Genomic DNA, 27,069 nt, shown 5'->3' with positions numbered 1-27,069 from the left:
GGTGCTGGAGGACAATCCTAATTTCTTCATTCTTGTTAAATGTGGTTGAAGTGTAAGGTTTATGTGAGAAGTATTTCTGACGTATAATTCGCTCATCATACTCTGCTGAACTGGTTATACTGAGTGAGGTCATCATTGCGAGGTTTCAAGCCAACTGATTTAAGAAACTCGTAGTTCGCACGTGTTATCACTTTGCTGTTCGGCACCGAAGTGACGTGCGATGGATTGCGTGCAGTGGATTTGTACTGTGCGCCGATCTTGGCTTGGATGTAATCGTGCAATGATTTCCTCGCCACGAAAGTCAACAAGTTGATTATTCTGGTTCACAATACGCTACTCCAAATAGTCCAGTGTCCGAACTGTCACTGGAAGGTATATTGCAATGGAAGGAGTTTCAACAGTCTTGTACCTCGTTGCAGCTCAGGGGAAGAATCCGTAAATAATATGAATCAGACGGTCGTTGTGATAGGAGTTCGTTGCAACGTAACACTCCGATTGTGCTGACGGGCAGTATATCCACAGCCTGATCTGACTTGTAATATTTACTTGGATCTTTCTTCAAAACATGTAATTTTGTGAAACCCCATAAGCCCTATTGAACCTTTCTGGTTAAAGTCAATCGTTGCATTTATAGTCCTTATTTCATATGTAAGTGTACTGATGTTTGCATGTAGCTCGATAACTTTTCCAGACTGTTTTAAGACTTCGTTTAAATCGTCGATATCATATGCGCCTGGTTCCATTTCTACAATGCCTTTTTCACCATTATAAATCCAGATGTAGTTTGTTGTTAGTCTCAGTGATATTTGGGATACCGTTGTACGGCTCCAGTCCAGTCAATGCAATACTTCAAACACCAATGCTCAAATCAACTGGAGGGAAGTAATTTGCACGCAATACAGATGATCGTTCTTTTAACGTCAAAGTGTACGACATTACATCTGAACCTCAACTGATGAAGGAATGTTTTAAGCTCCTTATATAGTAGCACGCTTCTTTTTCTTTGTGAATGTCAAGAGAAACATGATGCACAGATGTCCACAGAGGTATGTATTAAAGTCTTAATAGCTCCGATAATTGTAGAGCGCACGTCTTCTGTGAGTGAAGTATCGCTGTATTCATTCTGGCGGTTGCAGGTCACCAAATGAGCCTAAATAGTAGACGTATCCGCATTTATCATGGCGTGTGACACCCATTGGGTGCCAGGACCTTCAGCAACATCTAAATTTACAATGGCACATTCACCAGTTTTCCACATAGTCTTCGGTAATATATCCCGCATAAACACCTCATGGAATCACGGAATGTTGAATTTTTTCCAACAAACTTGAGAAGAGCAGCATTTGTGATCCTGTAGGACTGCTAACGGACTTTCCTTTAATTTATGGATACACAAAGCCCTTTCCCGTACATTTTAAGTATAGTCCTTCCCCGATTGCTCTGCCTTCCATCAAGTGGTAATGTCTTCTTGCCCCTTCTAACTGCGCTTCGGAGTTCTGGGCGTTCTTGACTGTTCGAGCAATAGTTGCAGCACCACCAGCGAGGGAACCTACCGCCGAGAGTGCGGGGATGAGGAACAAGAAAACACCAGACGTCTTGGGTATTGGTAGAATTAGAGGGGCTTTAAGGGATCCTCCTCTTCTTCTTCTTCTTCTTCTTCTTCTTCTCGCGCTTTTCAGAGCGGTTTTAGCTTCACACTTCGCTGTCAGGATATAGTTCTTCAAACAGCTCTGCTTTCACCCTTCTTTTTCTTGTTTACTGCACAACGTGCAGCATTCATAACTCGCTTGAAGTTCATCACTCTTAAACTGCAAATGCTGCAATGCAGTGATGTACACCAATATCCTTTCTTTTCCGTATAGCCTTAGCCTTTCTGCTAAAATCCTATCTCCGATGTGATGACTTGAGAGATCTTTATTTGCTACATATGCAATGTCATGTTCTATATACGCTTCGTCGAGCAGATTAACCCACTTATCACCTCGTGCCAAGCGTTTCCGAATCTTTGTTGCATGCCCACAGTAGCTCTACCCCGGAATGTGTAATACTAGTGGCAGTTTGTCTTGTCTCGAATACCACTCCTCCTATAATGTGTCTCATAGCACGCATGTTATGCTACTGCGGTGGTTGTGGACTGTGCATGTGCAAATCGTTAGCATTAATCCATCTCTTTTGTGCTGCAGGAAACCCATGCAATTTGACTAGTGATCTATTTCCCCGACGTCGTATGACTCTCTCTACGAGAAACACATCCGGTTCTGAGCTTTTCTGCAACTCCTCGGTGTATATGCAACCTGCAGTTTCCTCGCCTTTACGATCCTTCAAGATGTAAGTTCTAGGATTCGTTATTTGCACTTTGCAAACTGTAAATATCTCTGTTGACCACTTCGGTAGATATGATTTCTCAAATGCTTTCTTATATTTTGAGATACCTAACAAATGATCTAGATTAAATTTCTATTTGCATGAATCCGGCATTTTAATGTGATAGTCCACGGCATCACGAACATCGATTCGTCTGATTTTTATTGTGGTATGTTTGGTTCGATTATACTGAGCAATTATTTCTTGGAGGGTATCTGTCCATTTGTATGATACGCGAAGATTAAAACGCATCCACATTTGACCTTTTATTGTTCTTTTCAGACGCTCCACGATACTTGCTTTCAGGTAGGTGAATGTTGTGACGTATTCCATACCGCTGCATCACGGTCTTGGAAAACCTATTGTAAAACTCTCCACTGTGATCGGTTTTGAGGTTGTCTGGGGATCGATTCGTCCCTGTATGCAGCAAGCACTCAAACACATTCGCGACATTTCTACCCGTTTTTGTTTTAACAGGTAATGCCCGGCAGGTTAGGAGTTTGTATGAATAAACATTTAAATATATTTTAATTCATTAATCTTATGTGAATATTCCCTGATATATCTAAGATCAGCCAGCCGTAAGTCACCCAAACCTTCAATCATAACATGCTTACGAGGGCACGTTTTGAGTGCTGCTTTGTGAAGTTCTCGAACTACTGTCTCCACACTTATTCGATGATGTCTCTCTCTCCAAGCTCATAAATTATTGAAACGGCCTCATCCGAATGAGCTGTATAACCTGCAGCAGCTGATGCCATTAGTAGTCATAGTCGATCTATTCTCTCGTCGGGGTCGTCATAATATATATACTGTGGCATCACTGCTTTATGCACAATGTCAATACCATCGCCGTTACTGTTATTGTTCTTGTTTTTGTTTTCGTCATTAGGTATTGGTTTTATAATGGTTTTATATTTCTTGTTGCTCAGGATTTTTGCTGATCTTATGTACATCAGTCAAATGCAGTATTTCTCGGTACATTTCCCTATCAGTAACTGAATAATTTATAGTTCTTTTTGGTGGGTCTTAGGAAAATAAGATTTATAAACCCAGGTGTCCTCTCAAACCGTTATCACCAATCTGTGTTGTGTCATCAGTTACGTGTATATGCTGCGTGCCCAACATGTGCAGTCTTCCCCTGCTAACGCCAAATGTTCTGTCTATCTAACCAGGGACGTGACGGATAATGAATTCGTCAATGCAACTCCATCGTTATCACGTGGTTTTGTTTTTGCCAAGAGCTGCCTGTGAAATACAGTAAACGGCTTAAAGGCCTCTCTTGGTGTTTGCTGTCGATCCATATGCCCTAACCTTAATAACCGTAATTTCTCTCGAATGGCTTCCCGCGCTTGAATGACTTTCTGCTTCGATGACATCTCAGTGTATACTACTCAGACGTCTCTATAGCCTGAGACTTTACACATCCGCTCTTGTTCCTCTTGTTATCTGCCTTCTCCCCTTCTCAACAACAAAGACCTCTATATTTAATTTCCCCTCAATAGCCTCGATCTTTTCAGTTAAGTCGGTTACTTTCTCACCGATTTCATTAATTACCTCATTTAATTCAATGACCATTCACAGAACAGTCTGGTAATACGTCTCTAGCTCCCTGCTCATACCTCCAACTTTATGCCCAATAGCTTGAATCCATGTACAAGCGAGTGTTCTGTCTGCGTACACCCATCCTCTCGGGTTGAGAGCTAGACGTGTACCAGAATTTGTCCATGGTGCAGCGTATAATCATGTACTCACCTCTCTTACCAGGTTATATACACAGAAACTATTGGAAGTTTCACTTGTACCAACCATCATTCAATTTTCTTGTTTTATCAATAACGACAAACCCATACTGTGAATGATTCCAGCAATCTGCATATATTTTGAGAAAATCATTGAACAACATGTCAGTTCGTACATGTGCATGGTAAATGTGTTTTAAATTCAGATTTTCTTTTCTCAAGGTAATAATGAGGTTCTAATTATCCCTAACCAACGGTTTTCGGAATCTGGAATATGTTTTTCCTATATAAAATATTTCAGCAGCCATATGACGACTGCAACAGAAATATTTTCGAGTTTGCTCTTGGTTTTCCACAGGAACATCGTCAAATACGAAGATAGTGTTTGACTTTGCTTTTTCAGGTGGGAGGATATCACTGCTTTCGCTGAACGTCGTGTACGTAACACCTTTTATAGCGCGCGATGTCTCCTGTAATGGCTCATACTTGGGCTGAAATGCTGTTTTTGACAATACGGAAACATGTTCAAATCGGACTCCATCTACATGTGTTAGCAGCGTCATGACATAAAATGGTTCAAATGGACTTAACATCTGAGGCCATCAATCCCCTAGAACTTAGAACTACTTAAACCTAACTAACCTAGGGCCAACACACACATCCATGCCCGAGGCAGGATTCGAACCTGCGACCATATCAGTCGCGTGGTTCCGGACTGAAGCGCCTAGAACCGCTCGGCCAGCACGGCCGACACCATGACGACATAAGCCTTGTCACATTTGAATGGACCTACAATGAGAAAGTCCTTGTGGTGATGATGTTTCACCCACCCTGCCATGACACTGCGTCAGGTACTGACATGTAGTTGGCATATATAAACTTGTAAGGCTGGCAATAGTATGTGTAGCCACTATAGCTGCATCACTTAACCAACTTAGCTACATTGGCTGGTAGAGAAATGAGCTATTTATTTTGCCCGTGAAGAGTCACTTCATCATTCATTCAATGACGGTGAAGAGAGGGGGGCATGATATAGGTGTAGAATTGAAAATAATGATATTAATAAGTGTAGTACTTGGACTATGGTGAGAGAGGTATGAAATAAAACACGAACACTGTTTGAGATTATATATACATACATTATTTATTTAAATTTCATACATCAGGTGCAGTATTAAAAAAAATCATCAGACTCTTTATCTTCTTCTCCTTCTTCTTCTTCTTCTTCTTCTTCTTCTTCTTCTTCTTTGCACCTGTACAGGTTCTGTTTTGATTCTGCGTTCATGTGCAAACAAAGTTACTGCTCCAAATCATCACCATGTACACTATGCAGACGTGGGAAGTTTACATCATTGTATGCGGATTCTAGGCTCGACAACCAATGACTCACGCTCTCCAATGCAAGGGGTAGCACAGTATCCAGGTCGTGTAACTTCATAACTGAGGCGTGCCGTAGATAGAAACACTTGTCAGCCGATTTCACACGTAGTGCAGAGTGACGCTGTTGTAACAGATAATGTCACAATGTCACACTACTAAGGCGAATGTCCGGGGGGGCGGGGGGGCGGGGGGGCGGGGGGGCGGGGGGGGCTGGGGTGGTATGAATTGGATAAGTCATTTGCTGATTGATGTAGCACTCTGCAAGACATATTTCGTCCTAGCCGAACTCAAAAATAAAGTTATCGATGCGTTTACGATTTATATTCCCACATGCAAGGCCCAGTAACGATGTGCTTCTATACCCACGTTTACACGTTTTGTTCCACTGGGAGTTAATTTGCATGTTGAACTGAAATGCATGGGTACAATCGATACCTTCTTATCCACAGCATCTGCCCTGTGTGCCGGCACTACCAAAGGGATGTTCTGCTGGCATGGGTCGTGTATCAGTGACTAGTACTGTCCTGTATCTTGCTGTTGTTTAGGACCACCAGCAGCGTTCGATGTGTTGGGACGAGACTGCGCGTCCTCATCACACAAATCGATGAGTGGGACAGACAATAACAGCTCCTTGCCTTGCTCCAGCAAATGAGCTACGTATGCTACAGAATCCCACGTGCTCGCTACGGGTCAGACGTTCTGGAGGCTGTTGCTGCCACGGGTTCAGAGGTCGGTGCAGGTCTCGACAAGATGGCAGCTGAGGTTGCTACAAGTCTGGCCACCGCAGAGATCGACATGTTGGCGCTCGCCCCTGCAAGCTTGGACTTGTAAGACATCAGATCACTTGAAGTTTGCTCCTGTAGTTTATATATATATATATATATATATATATATATATATATATATATATTTATTTATTTATTTATTTTGTGCTCTCATGTTATCGCCAGTCTGATTTAAATATTTGCCATTACATCGACTTAACACGTTTAAACAAGAACAAATTGCATCTCTGAGCAAAATGGACCTACTCCATATCTTTCTGTCAAGATCTTTGCTAGAAGCAACACTTGGATGCTGGCCAAGTTTCGTTGGCACAGTGTAAATAAATACAGACTGTGTAAAAGTAAGCGAAGTGATGTACCAAGTGGCCAACAAAATGGAAGCCAACAGATGGACACTAACGGAAAAGGCGAACCACACTGTCCGAGTAAGTAAGAAACAAAATTTTGCATCCATATTGACAGGTAAACAATATGCATGGCGATACTTTAAAGTGTGTTCCATCTTCTTGTCACAGAGCCTGCAACCAGCATTATGCTGGAAATAGTGAAGTAACTTCTAGAAAACCATATGAAGATGAACCTGAAAAAGTTCAAAAATCGGTTCATGCAATAATAAATAACTATTAAAAAAGTGACTGGGTGCAGTTTCATATATTTACTCCAGGTAATGGTCATGGGTTCTAAAATATCCATAATGGATAACCTTAATCTTCTTCCTCTTCTGCTGTTGCTGCTGCTGCTGACTGAGCGAGGCTGGGGTCACAGAGCTGCTGAGCCTGCCCCATACCCCCTCCAGTAGAGTCGCCAGATACCACCATCCTACTGGCTGAAGTCTAACACACGACCAGATTTGGGGTTGCTATTGGTTCTTGCCCTTTTTCTCTGGACTGGTTTCTTGGACTACATCATGGGAGAGGTGGTGTTGGAGGGGTGGGGGGGGGTGGGGGGGAGGTACACCGCTCTCTGGTGGTTGTGTTGTGAACTAGTTCAGTCGGTCTCCAACCCTCAGGGTGAACACCTATAGCTCATGTGGAATAGGGCAAAGCTATGGATACTGCCTTCAGCTGTGGGCTTGCATGTAGTACACATATTAAATTCATCCCTGCTCATCGTCAGCATTTCCTCAGTTGTTCACATGGATGCATGTGCCAGAGTGGGAGAGCATCTCACCTCTCGTGATTCAGCTGGACTTTTAGCAAACACTTTACATTTACAGCACACGCATTTATCAGTTTGAGCTGCGAAGCGTAACTTAGTCCGTATTTGACTTAACCAAATATCAATGCTATCGACACAGTCCTCAGATGCTAATATAATACTCCTTCTCCAGCACAGACATCTCGTCCATTGAACACAGTAAACAGTTACGTCCATCCTCCCAGTCCAGCAGCTAGACACAGAGTGAGTCCTTTCTCACCATTTTTCCCCAGACCACCATCTTTGATTACGTCATGGGAGGGGAGAGGGACGACAGTGGCCTTTGGTGGTAATACTGTGAACATGAACCATGGACCTTGCCGTTGGTGGGGAGGCTTGCGTGCCTCAGCGATACAGATAGCCGTACCGTAGGTACAACCACAACGGAGGGGTATCTGTTGAGAGGCCAGACAAACGTGTGGTTCCTGAAGAGGGGCAGCAGCCTTTTCAGTAGTTGCAAGGGCAACAGTCTGGATGATTGACTGATCTGGCCTTGTAACAATAACCAAAACGGCCTTGCTGTGCTGGTACTGCGAACGGCTGAAAGCAAGGGGGAACTACAGCCGTAATTTATCCCGAGGGCATGCAGCTTTACTGTATGATTAAATGATGATGGCGTCCTCTTGGGTAAAATATTCCGGAGGTAAAATAGTCCCCCATTCGGATCTCCGGGCGGGGACTACTCAAGAGGATGTCGTTATCAGGAGAAAGAAAACTGGCGTTCTACGGATCGGAGCGTGGAATGTCAGATCCCTTAATCGGGCAGGTAGGTTAGAAAATTTAAAAAGGGAAATGGATAGGTTAAAGTTAGATATAGTGGGAATTAGTGAAGTTCGGTGGCAGGAGGAACAAGACTTCTGGTCAGGTGACTACAGGGTTATAAACACAAAGTCAAATAGGGGGAATGCAGGAGTAGGTTTAATAATGAATAGCAAAATAGGAATGCGGGTAAGCTACTACAAACAGCATAGTGAACGCATTATTGTGGCCAAGATAGATACGACGCCCACACCTACTACAGTAGTACAAGTTTATATGCCAACAAGCTCTGCAGATGACGAAGAGATTGAAGAAATGTATGATGAAATAAAAGAAATTATTCAGATAGTGAAGGGAGACGAAAATTTAATAGTCATGGGTGACTGGAATTCAAGTGTAGGAAAAGGGAGAGAAGGAAACGTAGTAGGTGAATATGGATTGGGGCTAAGAAATGAAAGAGGAAGCCGCCTGATAGAATTTTGCACAGAGCACAACTTAATCATAGCTAACACTTGGTTTAAGAATCATGATAGAAGGTTGTATACATGGAAGAACCCTGGAGATACTAAAAGGTATCAGATAGATTATATAATGGTAAGACAGAGATTTAGGAACCAGGTTTTAAATTGTAAGACATTTCCAGGGGCAGATGTGGAGTCTGACCACAATCTATTGGTCATGAACTGTAGATTAAAACTGAAGAAACTGCAAAAAGGTGGGAATTTAAGGAGATGGGACCTGGATAAACTGAAAGAACCAGAGGTTGTACAGAGTTTCAGGGAGAGCATAAGGGAACAATTGAAAGGCATGGGGGAAAGAAATACAGTAGAAGAAGAATGGGTAGCTCTGAGGGATGAAGTAGTAAAGGCAGCAGAGGATCAAGTAGGTAAAAGGAAGAGGGGTAGCAGAAATCCTTGGGTAACAGAAGAAATATTGAATTTAATTGATGAAAGGAGAAAATATAAAAATGCAGTAAATGAAGCAGGCAGAAAGAAATACAAACGTCTCAAAAATGAGATCGACAGGAAGTGCAAAATGGCTAAGCAGACATGGCTAGAGGACAAATGTAAGGATGTAGAGGCTTATCTCACTAGGGGTAAGATAGTTACTGCCTACAGGAAAATTAGAGAGACCTTTGGAGATAAGAGAACCACATGTATGAACATCAAGAGCTCAGATGGAAACCCAGTTCTAAGCAAAGAAGGGAAAGCAGAAAGGTGGAAGGAGTATATAGAGGGGCTATACAAGAGCTATGCACTTGAGGACAATATTATGGAAATGGAAGAGGATGTAGATGAAGATGAAATGGGAGATACGATACTGCGTGAAGAGTTTGACAGAGCACTGAAAGACCTGAGTCGAAACAAGGCCCCCGGAGTAGACAACATTCCATTGGAACTACTGACGGCCTTGGGAGAGCCAGTCCTGACAAAACTCTACCACCTGGTGAGCAAGATGTATGAAACAGGCGAAATACCCTCAGACTTCAAGAAGAATATCATAATTCCAATTCCAAAGAAAGCAGGTGTTGACAGATGTGAAAATTACCGAACAATCAGTTTAATAAGCCACAGCTGCAAAGTACTAACACGAATTCTTTACAGACGAATGGAAAAACTAGTAGAAGCCGACCTCGGGGAAGATCAGTTTGGATTCCGTAGAAATACCGGAACACGTGAGGCAATACTGACCTTACGACTTATCTTAGAAGAAAGATTAAGGAAAGGCAAACCTACATTTCTAGCATTTGTAGACTTAGAGAAAGCTTTTGATAATGTTGACTGGAATACTCTCTTTCAAATTCTAAAGGTGGCAGGGGTAAAATACAGGGAGCGAAAGGCTATTTACAACTTGTACAGAAACCAGATGGCAGTTATAAGAGTTGAGGGACATGAAAGGGAAGCAGTGGTTGGGAAGGGAGTAAGACAGGGTTGTAGCCTCTCCCCGATGTTATTCAATCTGTATATTGAGCAAGCAGTAAAGGAAACAAAAGAAAAATTCGGAGTAGGTATTAAAATCCATGGAGAAGAAATAAAAACTTTGAGGTTCGCCGATGACATTGTAATTCTGTCAGAGACAGCAAAGGACTTGGAAGAGCAGTTGAACGGAATGGATGGTGTCTTGAAAGGAGGATATAAGATGAACATCAACAAAAGCAAAACGAGGATAATGGAATGTAGTCGAATTAAGTCGGGTGATGCTGAGGGTATTAGATTAGGAAATGAGACACTTACAGTAGTAAAGGAGTTTTGCTATTTGGGGAGCAAAATAACTGATGATGGACGAAGTAGAGAGGATATAAAATGTAGACTGGCAATGGCAAGGAAAGCGTTTCTGAAGAAGAGAAATTTGTTAACATCGAGTATAGATTTAAGTGTCAGGAAGTCATTTCTGAAAGTATTTGTATGGAGTGTAGCCATGTATGGAAGTGAGGCATGGACGATAACTAGTTTGGACAAGAAGAGAATAGAAGCTTTTGAAATGTGGTGCTACAGAAGAATGCTGAAGATTAGATGGGTAGATCACATAACTAATGAGGAAGTATTGAATAGGATTGGGGAGAAGAGAAGTTTGTGGCACAACTTGACCAGAAGAAGGGATCGGTTGGTAGGACATGTTCTGAGGCATCAAGGGATCACCAATTTAGCATTGGAGGGCAGCGTGGAGGGTAAAAATCATAGGGGGAGACCAAGAGATGAATACACTAAGCAGATTCAGAAGGATGTAGGTTGCAGTAGGTACTGGGAGATGAAGAAGCTTGCACAGGATAGAGTAGCATGGAGAGCTGCATCAAACCAGTCTCAGGACTGAAGACCACAACAACAACAACTGTGAACTTGGTCAATTGGACCTGGACCTCATGGTGAACACACTGGGTGGAGCTACTGTCTGTAACAACTCAAATTGTTTAAATAAACAATGCATGCAAAATAGAGGCTAACGTCCATGCTATCTAGCAGCCAAGCGCAGACTGAGTCCTCCTCCTGCCAATTTTCAGATGGTGCAGGGAAGATAGGGCAGGTGAGGGGATGAGAGGGGGAGGGGGGGAGGTGGGAGGTGGAGGGGGGAGAGGGGGAGGGGGGAGAGGGGGAGGGGGAGAAGGGGAGGGGGAGAGGGGGAGGGGGAGAGGGGGAGGGGGAGGGGGGAGGGGGAGGGGAGGGAAAGTGCGTTAGGATAGTGCAGATAGCCCAAATGTCCTATTTTCCCGTCAAAATTTGAATTTCCCGTCACATCAGTGCAACGTTGCCACAGCTATGGCTGTCGTCTTGGATTCACCATCTTGAATAAATTTGGCAGCAATTCAGAGTGGGGTGACGCTGGCTATGATCTACTGCTACTACTACTACTGCTACTACTACTACATGTTCTACTCTCACAAACTATTAAAATTTTAGTGATGTCTGATGACCTCTTCACACCAGCTTTGTGCGAACAGTTATCACAAGAAAATTAGATCTAGTAAAAGTAACACATTTAAGACACCCCTTGAAATTTCATCTGTAGGTCTTATGAACAGAACAGTTGATTCCTCTCTTATACAAATAATGAAATTAATTTTGGTCTGCCGACCTCCGCGCACCAAGAATTGCACAACCAATATATACTCCCTTCTTGTATTAAATTGTGCCTCCCTACTTTATCACATACAATTTCAATTCATCATTACATTATGCAAAACATAAAATCTTAACAACTGCACATGGAAAGACCCTTATTTATACACAATTTTTTTCACACTACACTCTTCATCCGCAAGGTACAACTCTGTTGCCGTTGTCACATACAATATTTACCTCGCCGGTTTGGATATCTTTTGATTCTCACTTTTTCCGCCTTTCGCCTGCTGTAATTCGAGCCCTCTTCACCAAAGGACTTTTGCGTTTGCAGACAAATTTTGTGACTACCGCTGGAACACCATTTTTAGTTTCGAGAAATCCATTTCAGCCCAATATCATCATTAGCGGATAACCCAACACATTTTATGTCTCTTGCGCTCTCTTTGTGATTGCGCTGCTTAAAATTACTCTCCAGTTTATCCACATTACTGGCATTGTTCCTATTCAAACGTCGAGAAGTTCACCGATTATTCTAATTGCCTTCGTTGAGCCCACCTGCACTTCTCTCATTTACTGACATCAGCATACATTGTCAACGCGGGTGTCATCGATGTTACTGTGCAACTGAGTACGTGGAATGAAATTAGCAGTGGCCTAATACCGTGGAATCGACATGTCCCCCGTTTACAGTACGTGTCAGCTGCGCCCTGAAATTGCGCTTTTCCCTAAAGTTTACAATTTTGCATTGTCCGTCGATACGTGTATACATATAAATTTTTAACCAATTTGCATAAATCTTTCGTGATGCGTCGTTTTTTGGTCTTAGAGTGTATTTATGTTTTTTGTACACTGAAGTACCAAAGAAACTGGTATAGGGATGAGTCTTCAAATACAGAGATATATAAACAGGCAGAATACTGCGCTGCGGTCAGCAACGCCTATATAAGGCAAAAAGTGTCTGGCACAGTTGTTAGATCGGTTACTGCTGCTACAATAACAGGTTATCGAGGTTTAAGTGGGTTTGAACGTAGTGTTATAGTCGGCGTACGAGTGATAGGACATAGCATCTCCGAAGTAGTGATGAAGTGGGGATTTTCCCGTACGACCATTTCACGAGTGTACCGTCAATATCAGGGATCCGATGAAACATCAAATCTCCGACATGACTGTGGCCAGAAGAAGATACCGCAAGAACGGAACCAACGACGACTGAAGAGAATCGTTCCACGTGACAGAAGTGCAGTCCTTCCGCAAACTGCTGCAGATTTCAATGCCGGGTCACCATATCATTGAAATGGGCTTTTGGAACCGAAGGCCCACTCATCTATCCTTGATGACTGCACGACACAAAACCTTACGCCTCGCTAGGGCCCGTCAGCATATACATTGGACTGTTGATGATTGGAAACATGTTGCCTTGTCGGACGAGTCTCGTTTCAAATTGTATCGAGCGGATAGACATGTACGGATATGGAGACAACCTCATGAATCCATCGACCATGCATGTCAGCAAGGGAGTGTTCAACCTTGTGGAGGATGTGTAATGGTGTGGGGCGTGTGAAGTTGGAGTGATATGGGACCCCTGATACGTCTAGATACGGCTCTGACAGGTGACACATATGTAAGCGTTCTGTCTGATCACTTGCATCCATCCGTGTCCATTGTGCATTCCGACGGACTTGGGCAATTCCAGCAGGACAATGCGACACCCCACACGTCCAGAATTGCTTCATAGTGGCTTCGGGAACGTTCTTCTGAGTTTAAACGCTTCCACTGGCCGCCAAACTCCCCAGACACGTACATTACTGAGAATATCTCGGATGCCTTGCAACGTGCTGTTCAGAAGATGTTAAATCCAACCTTGTCAAATATGGGTGTCTAGGAAACCTTCATTCTCGGATCGCTAGACAACATTGAAAGAAAGCGTATTAATAAGTTTTATTACAAGAAGAAAGATTACAACACTTTGTCAGTTTCACAGATGTGTCGCAAGCGAAGGGTGACATGAAAAATAAACAATGTTGTTCAGTATAAACGGTTCCCAAGTCTGTGTTACATAGATTGTTCAAGCAAAGTAACTAGTGTCAATGCTGCTATCGAACTCGCTAATCTTGAACTCTTCAACTGGGCCGCGACCAGTCGGGATCGTGGACGCCTTGACGTCCTGATGGGCTGCAAGCTGTGGCTGCAGGGAACGTCACCTCCAGACGTACCCCACCCCCCGGTTTTCGCTCTGGAGGAAACGTGCCCGGAAAACCTCAAGAAGCGTACGCATCCACCTCCTGAGGCCCATAGCAAGATGTAGGAGGCGTCGGTTGCTGCGGCGCCGGCGGCTCCAGGTCCACCGGTAGGACGAGAGGAAGCGGAGGAGGCGAAGGCTCCGTCTCCGTGGGGACGTCCCGCGTTGTCGTGATGACACCGTCTGGCGGCTGCTGTGGCCGCGCCGTCTTCGTGATACGTGAATCTGGGGGAAGAAGCAGGGAAGGATCACCGTACACATGACAGTGGCGAAACTGATTGTGATGTCGGCGCTGCAATCCGTCTGGGCCTGAAATGAGGTACACGCATGCGCCAAGTCGACGAAGGGTCTCGCCTCGCGCCCACCATCTGCTGCGGCTAAGAACCCTGTAAAAGACAATAACACACGGCACGAAACGGCACTTGCGACCTTCCTTCGGCGCCGGGCTCAGAGGAGGGTGGAACAGGTAGGGCGGTGTCCGGTGGTGGCAGCTGTGACACGATTCCGCCGGCGATGGTCCATCTCGTGGATGCGAACGATAAGAGGCGAGAAACAGTTGCAATGCTTGATCCCTAGTGTGTGCGGAGCGAAGCTTAGCAGTCTGCTGCTTGAGGGTTCTGAGAAAACGTTCCGCTTCGCCGTTTGACTGTGGGTGGAACGGTGCACTAGTTAGATGCTGTATGCCACTGGGTTGCGTTCACAGAATGTTTCAAATTCATTTGACGTGAACTGAGTGAGCCGTGGGCGGCTCGTGTTCGCTTCACCTCGTATTTTACATCCTGTTTTTATTTCTTTTCTTTCTTTTTTCTAACAATACCGCCACCTCGGTATGTTAGTTTCAATTTCTGTTGTCACTGCGTTGTTGCTTTGCCTGCCCGTGAGCGGCAGCAGCAGCGCTTACCGGTATAGCCCTGCCGCATTATCATTGTTGTCTGCTATTACTTCCCGGTTCACGTCTGTCGTGCTGCGAGTAGGAACGCGCCTGCAGTGCAGTTCGGACCTGGCAGTCGTAGAGTTGGGACGCGGCGGAAGTCAGTCGGATTGGAGCAGTAGTGAGGCTCGGATAGCCGTGACTCGCCCGACCGTCGCCGGCACACGTGACTTGAACTGGGGACGGTCTCGGTCGATCGTCGGTTGGTCGTCGGTTGGTCGTCTTACCAGACGACGTGTATTTGCTCGCTGGTCGCTTACGGGTTGGCGGTGTGTGTCTCAACTTGTGGTTCGGCCGTGTCATTGCTCGGTCACTGCTTTTAGCATTGGTTGCGATCTTCGTCTTAGTCTTTGTGAAATTGTGTGTAGCTTGTGATCTCAACTGCTCAGTTATTTTAGTGCTGTCTCCGTGCTGGTGTGCGAGCAGTCGGTCGGTTGGTGTGGATCAGCCAGGAAATTTCCGCGCGGCGCAGTGGGCCGGGCCCACTGGCGGTCTACACGCAGTGTCGGAGTGTGTGGGAGCTGTTCCGATTGCTACGAGGTTCGTGGCTCACCGACCCAGGACATTAAAGTTCAGTGGTTATTTAATTACCGAAGACAGTCGGTTCACATTGTGCCGTTGGTTTTCATGGTTGGCTGTTGGGGATATTCACGTGAGCAACAGCGAATGTTCGAGTTGGTGAAAGTTTGGCCACTATCAGGTGGAGTTTAATTGTATTTTCGTTATTTGAAGTCCAAGTCCACCAGCCGGATTTTCTGCCTTGTGGCCGTTAGCGTTCCTGTTACCGGTCCTGGCCGCTGGCATAAAATTCAGGTAGTGTCCTTTCCGCCGGCCGCGGTGGTCTCGCGGTTCTAGGCGCTCAGTCCGGAGCCGCGCGACTGCTACGGTCGCAGGTTCGAATCCTGCCTCGGGCATGGATGTGTGTGATGTCCTTAGGTTAGTTAGGTTTAAGTAGTTCTAAGTTCTAGGGGACTGATGACCACAGATGTTAAGTGCCATAGTGCTCAGAGCCATTTGAACCATTTGAACCTTTCCACACCGTGTTGTCGCTGTCCAACATGTATGTGTAGTTTTGATAGCTTATGCATACTTGGTTTTGGGCGGCTACGCCTTTTACGTTTTGGCTTTGGAGTTCCTTGTGTACTGGTCGGTTGGAAAGGAAGTCGTCTTGTCGGTGGGTCCGTTGACTGTCTCTTGGTTGGGTTACCGGCGGATCAGATATAGTTGCCCCGACTACCTGTCTCTCCTAAGCGAACGTTAATATGTCAAATGCAGACCGACCCCGGAAACTTCTCAGTGCCGCTGGCTGTACTGACTTTTCTCATTGGTGTTTGATTGTGTATTTTAATGGGTCATAGCCGATGGCTTAAGTTTGTATGCTTTTAGTTGGGTTTTAAATAATGGGCCTTCTGCCTTTTGAATTGTGTTTTTCAATCATGGACTTCCATCCGTGTTAAATTTAAAATTCCTTACTTATTAAGTCTTAGATTGTTTGGGCCTTCAGCCTCCTCTTTTAATATTATTTAAGCATAAAGGTTTGGACCTTCTGCCACTGAAAATTTATTGTAGTTGTGTTTTTAAATCTTGGGCCTTCAGCCGGTTTAAAAATTAAGGAAGTTGTGCCCTGAAGCCATAAGATTGTGTGACATTTTCAGTCGATAGTTAACCTCGGAAATTTGCACAGTAATGTTTGGACAACTAAAGTTGTGTGTGTTAGAGTGTAACTGACACCCGCTCATTTTTGGCCCCTTTCCACAATTCCAACTATCTTTTCTGTACTGCGGATTTAACAAGGCGTTTCACTTACAGCCGTTGTTCAACACAGTCATTTCAGACAAAGCTCCGAAGCAAAAAATAGAGGGCAACGCCTGAATTGTGCTACGTGACCTTGTCGAGTTCATTGCCACAGCAAAAGGAAACTTGCTGTAAGAGTGTTTCAAAAACGTCCCGCAAAGTCTATGTTCCCACGTTGCCATGGTGATTGCGACTTAGGCCAAGCAGAGAATTTTTGTGCCTGAGCGGAGTGACTTTGCGCACACGTGTGATACTGTGACGTCATGTGTTCTACTTGGGTGCCCACACCCTGCCAAGCACAGTGTCGACGCGCTGTTTCGTACGAACAATCCCCCAGTGTCCTTGGTGAAGCAACTGCAACACTTCTTTTTGCGAAGCTTTGGGATCAACGCATGTCACTGTCCACTGCCGTTCTGAGCAAGACTCACTCCTTTCTATATAGCAAGGCTATGCCGACGAGCAAAGTATCGGCGCACTACGGAGTTGTTTATCCTAGGGTCTAGGCAATGAGCGAGCGCAAGGTGTGCGAATGTATTTTAGCAAAATGTGCAGATCTGAATCAGCTTCCGTAACCTTTGCAATTTTCCTATAGTTCAGAGGAAAGGATTCAAGCAACTCAGAAGCGTCAAAGTCTGTTCAAAGATGTTAAAATGTGTGTGAATTCCTAAGGGACCAAACTGCTGAGTTCATCGGTCCCTAGACTTACGCATTACTTAAACTAGCTTAACCTCACTTATGCTAACAACAACAACAACAACAACACACACACAAACACACACACACACACACACACACACACACACACACACACACACACAATCCTATATCCAAGGGAATACTCTAACCTCCGGCGGGAGGGGCCGGCTCAAATGGCTCTGAGTACTATGGGACTTAGCATGTGAGGTCATCAGTCCCCTAGACTTTGAACTACATAAACCTAACTAACCTAAGGATATCACACACATCCATGCCCGAGGCAGTGTTCGAACCTGCGACCGTAGCGGTCGCGCGGTTCCAGACTAAAGCGAGGGGCCCGTCAAAGTCCGTGTCAGGGCTAATCGGAAGACGTGAAAGTGCGTCCACATTACCATGTTTAGCTGTCGTCCGATACACAATCTCGCACTGGGATTGAGACAACAACGCAGCCTATCTTTGCAGCTTTTGGGCGGTTCGCGCTGGATGCAACAAGAACTGCAATGGCTTGTGATCCGTTACTAAGCAGAATTTTCTGCCATACACGATGGCCAATGCCTCTTTCCCTACTTGTGAATAGTTACACTGAGCCTTGGACAACACTTATAGTGCGAAAGTAATAGACCTATCTTTGTCACCAATTCTGTGCGAAAGCACTGCACCTATTCCGTAAGAGGAAGCGTCGTCTTGCAACACAACTGGTTTGTCAGAGTCAAAGTGAACCAAGCGTCGATCACTGAGCAATGCTTCTTTCAGTTTTTGGAAAGCGTGTTGGCACTCATAGGTCCAAACAAAGAGGGATGTTCTTTCGACACAAGCGATGCAAAGGAGCTGCGATTTGTGCAGCATTCGGTTTGAACCGAATATTATAGTTCATTTCTCCTAAGACTAACTGCAGTTCTGTGGCATTGCGTGGAACTGACAGGCCACGTATGGCTAACAAGTGTGATTGTAGAAAATTTACACCGTGACTGTTTATGACATCACCAAGATACTGCTACACTTATCCAGTCTACAATTTAGTCCTGGAGCAGCTAACAAACGAAACAAACCATGTAAATTTGCAATACGATCTTCACGTGTACGACCTGCTTCGATAATATCGTCCAAGTAGTTTGAACAGTTGGGCACTTGTGCAGTCAGGTGTTCCAAATGCCGTCGGAAAATGGCGGGTGCGGAAGCACTGTCAAAGGCAAAGGCAAATACCGAAATAATCGCGCACGTTTTGAGATTCTTCATCTAGTGGTATTTGAAGACACGTCGCGCAAATCAATTTTTAAAAAGTAGCGACCAGCACTTAATTTGTCCATGAGATCCTCTGGGCATGGCAATGGATAAATATCAATGACAGTTTGTGGGTTGACTAAGTCTACAGTCAACACAGAGGTTAATGCGAGCTGAAGGTTTGGGGAACAAAACCAATGGACTTTCCCATCGACTAGCTTGTACAGGCGCTATAGCTTCGCTGTCTTGCAATTCTTTAAGTTCAGCAGCGACTTTATCCCGTAACGCAATGGGAACAGTTCTGGCCCGACAAAATTTCGGCTGCTCATTGTCTTTCTTACTAGTATGTGCAACGAAACTTGCAGACTTGTCTAAACCTTCAGGGAACTCTTTCAGCAAGCGAGCTACACTGTCTTTGGCATTGAGTGCAGTCACTGACAACACATTGTCCTGAATTTGAAATCCCAACAAATCAAACGCATCAAGGCGAAATATATTCTCATAATCGCGTGATTGTAGCACAATGAAAGTCGCAATTCGCGTGTGCGAGCGATATATGGCAGGCAAAGTACATTTTCCGACAACTGGAATGTCTTGTCCATTGTAAGCCGTCAGTTGCGTGCTAGTTTTAGACAGTTGTGGGGAGCCTAACAGTTCATATGTGTTACACAATTCAGCAATGTAACAGAGGCACCCGTGTCCAACTGAAATTTCACCCGTCTTCCACTAATATGCAAATAAGAAGGTTGATGAACTGGCGTAGCTTTGATGAAACTGTTTGCTGGCTAGTTTTGCTGAAGCCTATAGCATGCTTGCATTGATCACATGGGCCTTGTGACGAGATTTTTGTGAGTGAGTAGAATTCTTGTTTGTTCCGTGGCAAACATACTGATTTACGTAACCTTGCTTGCCACAAGCTTAACGCTGTGCTTGCCTGGATGGGAGATCTTGGCGTTTGTGACGTGAATAGCACCGTGTGCACGACTTAATTCTCTTCTCCTGTGTACGGAACTGTTTACGCGGGGCGGTGCAGGGGGGCTGTTGCTATCTATGCAGGTCGTAAGCAAGGGATGACAAATTGGTGGCTGCTCAAATGTATCGGCCGCTGCGGTACCTGAATCGTACTGACCTACAATTTGTACTAAGTGCTGAAATGATGGGTCTGGCTGTTTCAAAACCTGTTCTCTGATATTAGTTACATTGTACATGATAACATCACGCGGCATTTCATCTCAATATAAAGCACGACAAGCGCATCTGAATTTTCATTTCTTCGTCATAAGGTGCAAACGTGATAAGATTGTTCTGACCTTCTCTTGCAATTAAAGAATTGGCACCTAGCTGCCACCACATTCACTTGTTGATCGTAATAGTTAGTTAGCGCATCTTCAGCCTGATCATAGGAAAGTTCACTCGGAGTGGCGTTAGGGAACAAATTCTGAACGAGGCGGAAGACTGCACTTCCTACCATGTACGTAAAGTAATGTAGTTTCACAGTACCTGGTACGTTATGAACTATTGCTACCACTCGAGCCAGTCCTCGAATTTTTTGTTAGACTGGTGTAGAGGTGGTATGACCGTCGGAGTCACAGTTGTTGCCTGTTGCATTGTATTGGCGGCCTTACTGGTGAATAGCTGCTGTACCACGTTTAGCAGCGTGGCGATCTGCTGGGTCTGCATTGTCTACCGGTTGCAGCTGTGGCACCTGAGCAGGGGGTGGGAGGGGTGGATTGTTCATACTAGAATAGACAAATGCAATAAACAAACAATGCAAGCAAGGAAAAGAAGCACACAAGCAAAGAAAATTTCTGCAACGCCCGCCTGAAAACACGGATTAGCAAAAACACTACAAGATACTCCTAAAACATGTAAACACACCCCTGCAAAGAAAAGACAAGGCAGAATTAAGGCGCCAGCAAAACACAGAAGCCGACAACAAAATAAAATTAATGGCAGCCAGGCTCTGGGTTCTTCTTACGCCTCGTCGCTAAATGTGAAATCCAGCGTAGTCGTCAAATATGCCAACGGCCTTCCCGACAGATCACTGATGGTTGCTTGGTTGGTAGGTTTAAAGAGAGAAGGGACCAAACTACGTGATCATCGGTCCCTTTTCCCTAATAAAACAATGCCACAAGTGTGAGAATGAAACGGCCGAAACATACAACACAAAACGGAAAGAAAGGAAAAGCCACAAGAACGACGGGAAGGCAACGAATACTAAAACGAACTAAAGAGAACAAGAAAACAAGAGAGAGACGATAGAAACGGAAGGGACTAAAACATGAAAGCAGATTACAGTGGCTGGCCAACCACGTGAATAAAAAGGGAAAGCCAGTCACTCTGCAACACATTAAAACCTCCACCATAAAAGCACTAGGGTGGAGGACACGGAGGGACAAAGGACATGCGCTAAAACCTACACAGAAGTATAAAACCAACTCTCACGAATAAAATGTAAACTACAGCTGCTGTAAAGGCATTGTCGCCTAACCCCGAAGGCAAGATGCTGGGAAAATTAAAAGTCTGCCGCAGAGCTGCTAAAAGTGGGCGGTCCAGCAAGAGGCGGACGACTGTCATTTGGAAGCCACAGCGAGACTGAGGTGGGTCCTCGTGACGGAGTAGGTAACCATGCGTTAGCCACGTATGGCCAATGCGGAGCCGGCAGAGGACAACTGATTCCCTGCGAGAGGCCTGCATGGAAGACTTCCACATATTCATTGTCCCCTTAATGACACACAGTTGTTTGTGCGTGCTGTTATGCCATTCCGTCTCCCAAAGCCGAAAAACCCTGCGGTGTAAGACAGAACACAGGTCAGCTTCGGAGATGTCTATCTCCAGAAACGGTTTCCGTGTCGCCTGTTTGGCCAGCCTGTCGGCAAATTCGTTGCCGGGAATTCCGACGTGTCCTGGGGTCCACACAAACACCGCAGAATGGTGGGACTGTTCCAGGGCATAGATGGCCTCATGAATGGACGCTACCACAGGGTGGCGAGGTTAGCACTGGTCGATAGCTTGTAGGCTGCTCAATGAGTCAGTACACAGGAGAAATTACTCTCCAGGGCATGAGCGGATGTACTCAAGAGCACGAGATATGGCCGCCAGCTCTGCGGTGAAAACACGGCAGCCAACTGGCAAGGAGTGCTGCTCAACATGTCCTCCATGAACATATGCGAAGCCTACGTGACCATCAGCTATTGAGCCGTAGGTGTAAACCATTTCAGAGCCCCGGAACACGTCAAGAATCGAGAGGAAGTGACAGCGGAGAGCGGCGGAATTAACGGAGTCCCTAGGGACATGCAAAAGGTCAAGGCAAAGCTGCGGCCGAGGCGTACTCCATGGAGGCGTACGTGAACGGACGGCAAGTAGAGGTGGTAAAGGGAAGGACTCCAGTTCGGAGAGAAGGGTCTGCAGATGAATCGCAGTCGTTAGCACCAATCTCGGCCGTCGATGTGGGAGATGGACTGCTGCGGGCAGGAAAACGAGACGGTAAGTCGAATGCTCAGGGGAACTATGAATGTGTGCTGCGTAACTGGCGAGCAGTTGCGCACGTCTGATCTGCAGTAGAGGGTCACCAGCCTCCACCAGTACGCTTGTCACCAGACTCGTCCTAAAAGCTCCTGTCGCCAATCGAACCCCGCAGTGGTGCACAGGGTCGAGTAAATGAAATGCTGAAGGCGCTGCAGAATCATAAACCACATTCCCATAGTCAATTTGGGATCGGACAAGGGCTCTTTAGAGCTGCAGCAGCGTACAGCGATCTGCGCCAAAATTGGTGTTGCTCAGGCAACGGAGAGCAATGAGGTGCTGCCAGCATTTCTGCTTAAGCTGACGAAGATTGGGGAGCCAAGTCAACTGAGCGTCGAAAACCAGTCCTAGGAATTGATATGTCTCCACCACAGAGTGGATCGTCATTAAGATAAAGTGTCGGTTCCAGATGAACAGTGCGACACCGACAGAAGTGTATGACACACGACTTTGCGGCTGAAAACGCGAAGCCGTGGGCTAGAGCCCATGACTGCGCCTTCTGGATGGCTCCCTGGAGGCGCCGCTAAGCAACAACAGTACTGGAGCAACAGTATGAAATTCAGAAGTTATCTGCACACAGAGAAGGCAAGATGGTGGGCCCGACAGCCGCTGCTAGACCGTTAATGGCCACTAAAAATAGAGCCCTGTGGGACTCCATTCTCCTGGATATGGATGGAACTATGGGAGTCACCAACTTGGACATGGAAAGTACGGAGCGACAGGAAGTTTTGGATAAAATCGGGAGTGGTCCCCGGAGACCCTACTCATACAATGTGGCAAGGATATGACGCCACCAAGTCGTGTCGTATGCTTTACGTAAGCCAAAAAAGACTGCAATCAGATGTTGCCGTCTGGAAAAGCCTATTCGGATGGCAGACTCGATGGATACAAGATTATCAGTAGTAGAGCGACCCTGGAAAAAGCCGCCCTGACATGGAGCCAGCAAGCCACGTGACTCCAGGACCCAACCCAACTCCTGACATACCATATATTCCAGCAGCTTACAAATAACGTTGGTGAGGCTGATGGGCCGATAGATATCCACATCAAGCGGGTTTTTACCGGGTTTGAGCAACTGAATGATGGTGCTCTCCCGCCATTGCGATGGAAATACGCCATCGCACCAGATCCGGTTGAAGATGAAGAGAAGGTGTCGCTTGTAGTCAGATGAGAGATGTTTAATCATCTGGCTCTGGAAGCGATCAGGCCCAGGAGCTGTGTCGGGGAAATGTGCAACAGAACTGAGGAGTTCCCACTCTGTAAATGGGGCGTTATAGGATACACTGTGACGTGTAGTGATTGAGATGACTTTCCCTTCCAGTCGCTGTCTGAGAATGCGAAAGTCTGTGGGGTAGACCTCTGATGCAGAGGCTCGAGCAAAGTGCTCGGCAATCACGTTTCCGCGTTTGCGTCAGTAGATAACACGCCATTTATTGTAACACTGGGGACAGCTGTTGGGGCCTGGTATCCGAAAAGACGTTTGATCTTTGCCCAGACTTGGGAAGGTGACTTGTGGCACCCAATGGTGGACACGTATCTCTCCCAACACTCCTCCTTCCGTTGTCTGACAAGGTAGCGAACACGGGCATGGAGGCCTTTAAACGCTACGTGCTACTCAAGGGAAGGGTGCCGCTTATGCCGCTGTAGAGCTCCCCGACGGGGGCCGCGGGGAGGAGGATTTGGAAGGGAGGGATTTGAGAGGCGGAGGCATAGACCCCGGATGGGGGAAGGAGGTGGAGGGGGGACAGGATAGGAGTGAGGATACCATGGAAGGAGTGGACACGACGGAGGCAAACAAAGTGGTCAACGTCACGGGATGGAGGCGGTCATACGTCTTCCTGGCCTCAGAATAAGAGAGACGATCCAAAGTTTTGAGTTCTTGAAGCTTCTTCTCCTTCTGATACGTGGGGCAGTCTAAGGATCTAGGCGAGTGGAGGCCAGGACAACTAACGCAATGAGGTGGTGGGGTGCATGTATGTTCCTCATGAAGAGGACGTCCACAATCGCCACAAAGGGGCTCAGCCTCACACCGTGACGACATGTGCCCAAAGCGCAAACACTGAAAACAGTGCATAGGAGGCGGGACGTAAGGTCACACGTCTCACCGGTAGCACATCACCCTTACCTTCTCCGGGAGTACGTCCCCCTCGAAGGCGAGGATAAAGGCCCCGGTGTCGATGCGGCGGTCTTTGAGGCCGCGCTGGACTAGCCGGACGAAATGCACGCCTCGGCGCTCCAGGTTGGCCCTGAGCTCCTCATCAGATTGCAGCAGGAGGTCCCGATGAAAAATAACCCCCTGCATCCTATTCAGTGCCAGATGCGGGACAATGGACACTGGGATGTCCCCTAGTTGGTCGCAGGCCTGGAGCGCCGCCGACTGTGTGGCGGAGGTTGTCTTTATAAGACCGGACCCCGAACGCATTTTACTGAGAGCCTCGATTTCCCCGAAGATGTCCTCGACGTGCTGAACAAAGAACATGGGCTTGGAGGTGGCGAACGTCCCCCCATCGGTTCGAGAACAGACCAAATAGCGGGGGAAGTACTTCGCCCCGAGCCAGCGGGCCTGTCCTTCCCCCAGGGAGTGGCGAAGGGGGAAAGGGCAGGAGAACCAGAACCAGAGACAGTACCTTTCTTTTTAAAAGACTCGGCCGCTGAGTGACCTGATACGTGTTGACGTTTCATCTGCGAAACGTCCGCCCCGATACTACCCACTCCGACCAGGGGCTCTCCCCGCGGGCGCCACCCAGCCTCAGCAAGGGCCACCTGGCAGGATGACCGTTGCCGGGAATCCTGATGCCCCAAGGAGACGGGCATCTACTCCTTGGCTGGCGTGGGGAGGGTGCAGCTCAGGTATCGGCAGTACGATCCCTGTGTTGTCAGGGGGCTACAACCTAGAGGGTACATGACGACCCCACCACAACGGGCTGGCTACCGTGCTGGATTTCGGGTGCCATGGAAAGTCCATCTTGATCGTAGATGCAGATGGGGACGCACTATGGGCGTAACTTGTACAACCCATCAGGCATTTAGGCCCAATTGGAGGAATAGTGGGTATGGTTACAACGCCGTTACAATGCTGAGTGCCAAGGTCTTATTGCACTGAGGACCAGTGGTACACCACGTAAGGCGTCCTTCCCCAAAGGCTCGTACTACTGTAGAATTTTGAAAAATGGAGGTCAGACCCCAAGGGGGACCATCACATGGAAGGCTGAAACGGTTGAAACTCCTTTTAGTCGCCTCTTACGACAGGCAGGAATACCTCGAGTCGCCTCTTACGACAGGCAGGAATACCTCGGGCCTACTCTTACCCCGGACACGCAGGGGGAGGTTGGTGAAGCTGATGGTGCCAGAACGTTGCAGCGGTGGCGTAAGATGATGTCATATGCACAGGATTCAGTCGTTCAAATTTTCTCTTAGCCTCAGTGTAGGTCAGTCTCTCCAGGGTCTTGTACTCCATGTTTTTCCTTCCTTTCTGGAGAATCCTGCAGTCAGGCGAGTAAGGTGAATGGTGCTCTCCACAGATGACACATGGAGTATTGGGAAGGGATGGGCGTCCGCAATCTCGGGATGCGACGCTGGAAGTACAGCGCGAAGACGTGTGGCCGAACTTCCAGCACTTAGAGCACCGCATCGGTGGAGGGATGTATCGCTTTACATCACACTGGTACACCATCACCTTGGCCTTCTCGGGCAATGTATAACCCTCAAAGGCCAAGATGAAGGCACCGGTGGCAACCTGATTATCCTTCGGACCCCAATGGACACAGTGGGTGGAATGTACACCTCGCCACTCTAAACTGACATGCAGCTCATCGTCGCACTTCAAAAGGTCTCTATGAAACATAATACCCTGGACCATATTTAAGCTCTTATGGGGCGTGATGGTTACAGAAATATCCCCCAGCTTGTCACAAGCGTGTAACTCCCGTGACTGGGCGGAGGATGCTGTTTTGATCAAGACTGACCCAGATCTCATTTTGGACAAGCCCTCCACCTTCCCAAACTTGCCCTCTAACTGCTCAACAAAAAACTAAGGCTTCGTCATGAAAGATTCCCCATCAGCTCTCGAACATACAAGGTACCGCAGTGAATAAGATCCGCTGCCGTCCTTAGCCTGACGTTCCTCCCATGGTGTGGCCAGGGAGGGGAACGATTTGGGGTTGTACTTCTGTGCATTGAATTGAGATCGTGATCACTTAGAGACTGCTGGTGTTTCACCACCAGCAAGAGATGATGGACTATGCTTCTTCGCATGTCATCTGCCCTGATGCCACCCATTCTGCCCAGGGGCCCTCCCCACAGGCGCCACCCAGCCACAGAAAGGGCCACCTGGCAGGATGGCCATTGCCGGGAGTCCTGATGCTCCAGGAGGAAGGGCATCTATCCCATGTCATACATGGGGATTTAACGGCGCAGACAACAGGGTACATAGTGGCCCCAACACAATGGACTGGCTACTGTGCTGGATATCATGGTCATCGTCGACCCAGAAATCGGCACTGCATAGTGCCTGGTGGAAAACGCACACAGGAAGGTGTCCTCGCCCAAGAGATGGAGAATGGGCAGGACTGCAATTCGACGACGAGAAAGTGGGCTAAAGATCTCAATGCACATTGGACACAATGCACCTTGTAAGGCGCCCTTCCCCAGTTGGCTTTCTCTTCGGGAAAATTTTGAAGAATGGAAGTCAGACCATACAGGGGACCGTCACATAAAGGCCGAAATATGTGAAACTCCTTTTAATCGCCTCGCACGACAGGAAGGAATACCTAGGGCCTATTCTAACCCCCAGACCCGCAGGGGAGACAGATCACCGAAGTTAAGCGCTGTCAGGCTGGGCTAACACTTGGATGGGTGACAGAGCGACTGGGATGCACTC

The sequence above is a fragment of the Schistocerca cancellata genome, chromosome 2, assembly GCF_023864275.1.
Source record: "Schistocerca cancellata isolate TAMUIC-IGC-003103 chromosome 2, iqSchCanc2.1, whole genome shotgun sequence".
Classification (NCBI taxonomy): Eukaryota; Metazoa; Arthropoda; class Insecta; order Orthoptera; family Acrididae; genus Schistocerca; species Schistocerca cancellata.
The sequence above is the reverse complement of the archived record's forward strand: the minus strand, read 5'-3'. Positions refer to the sequence as shown.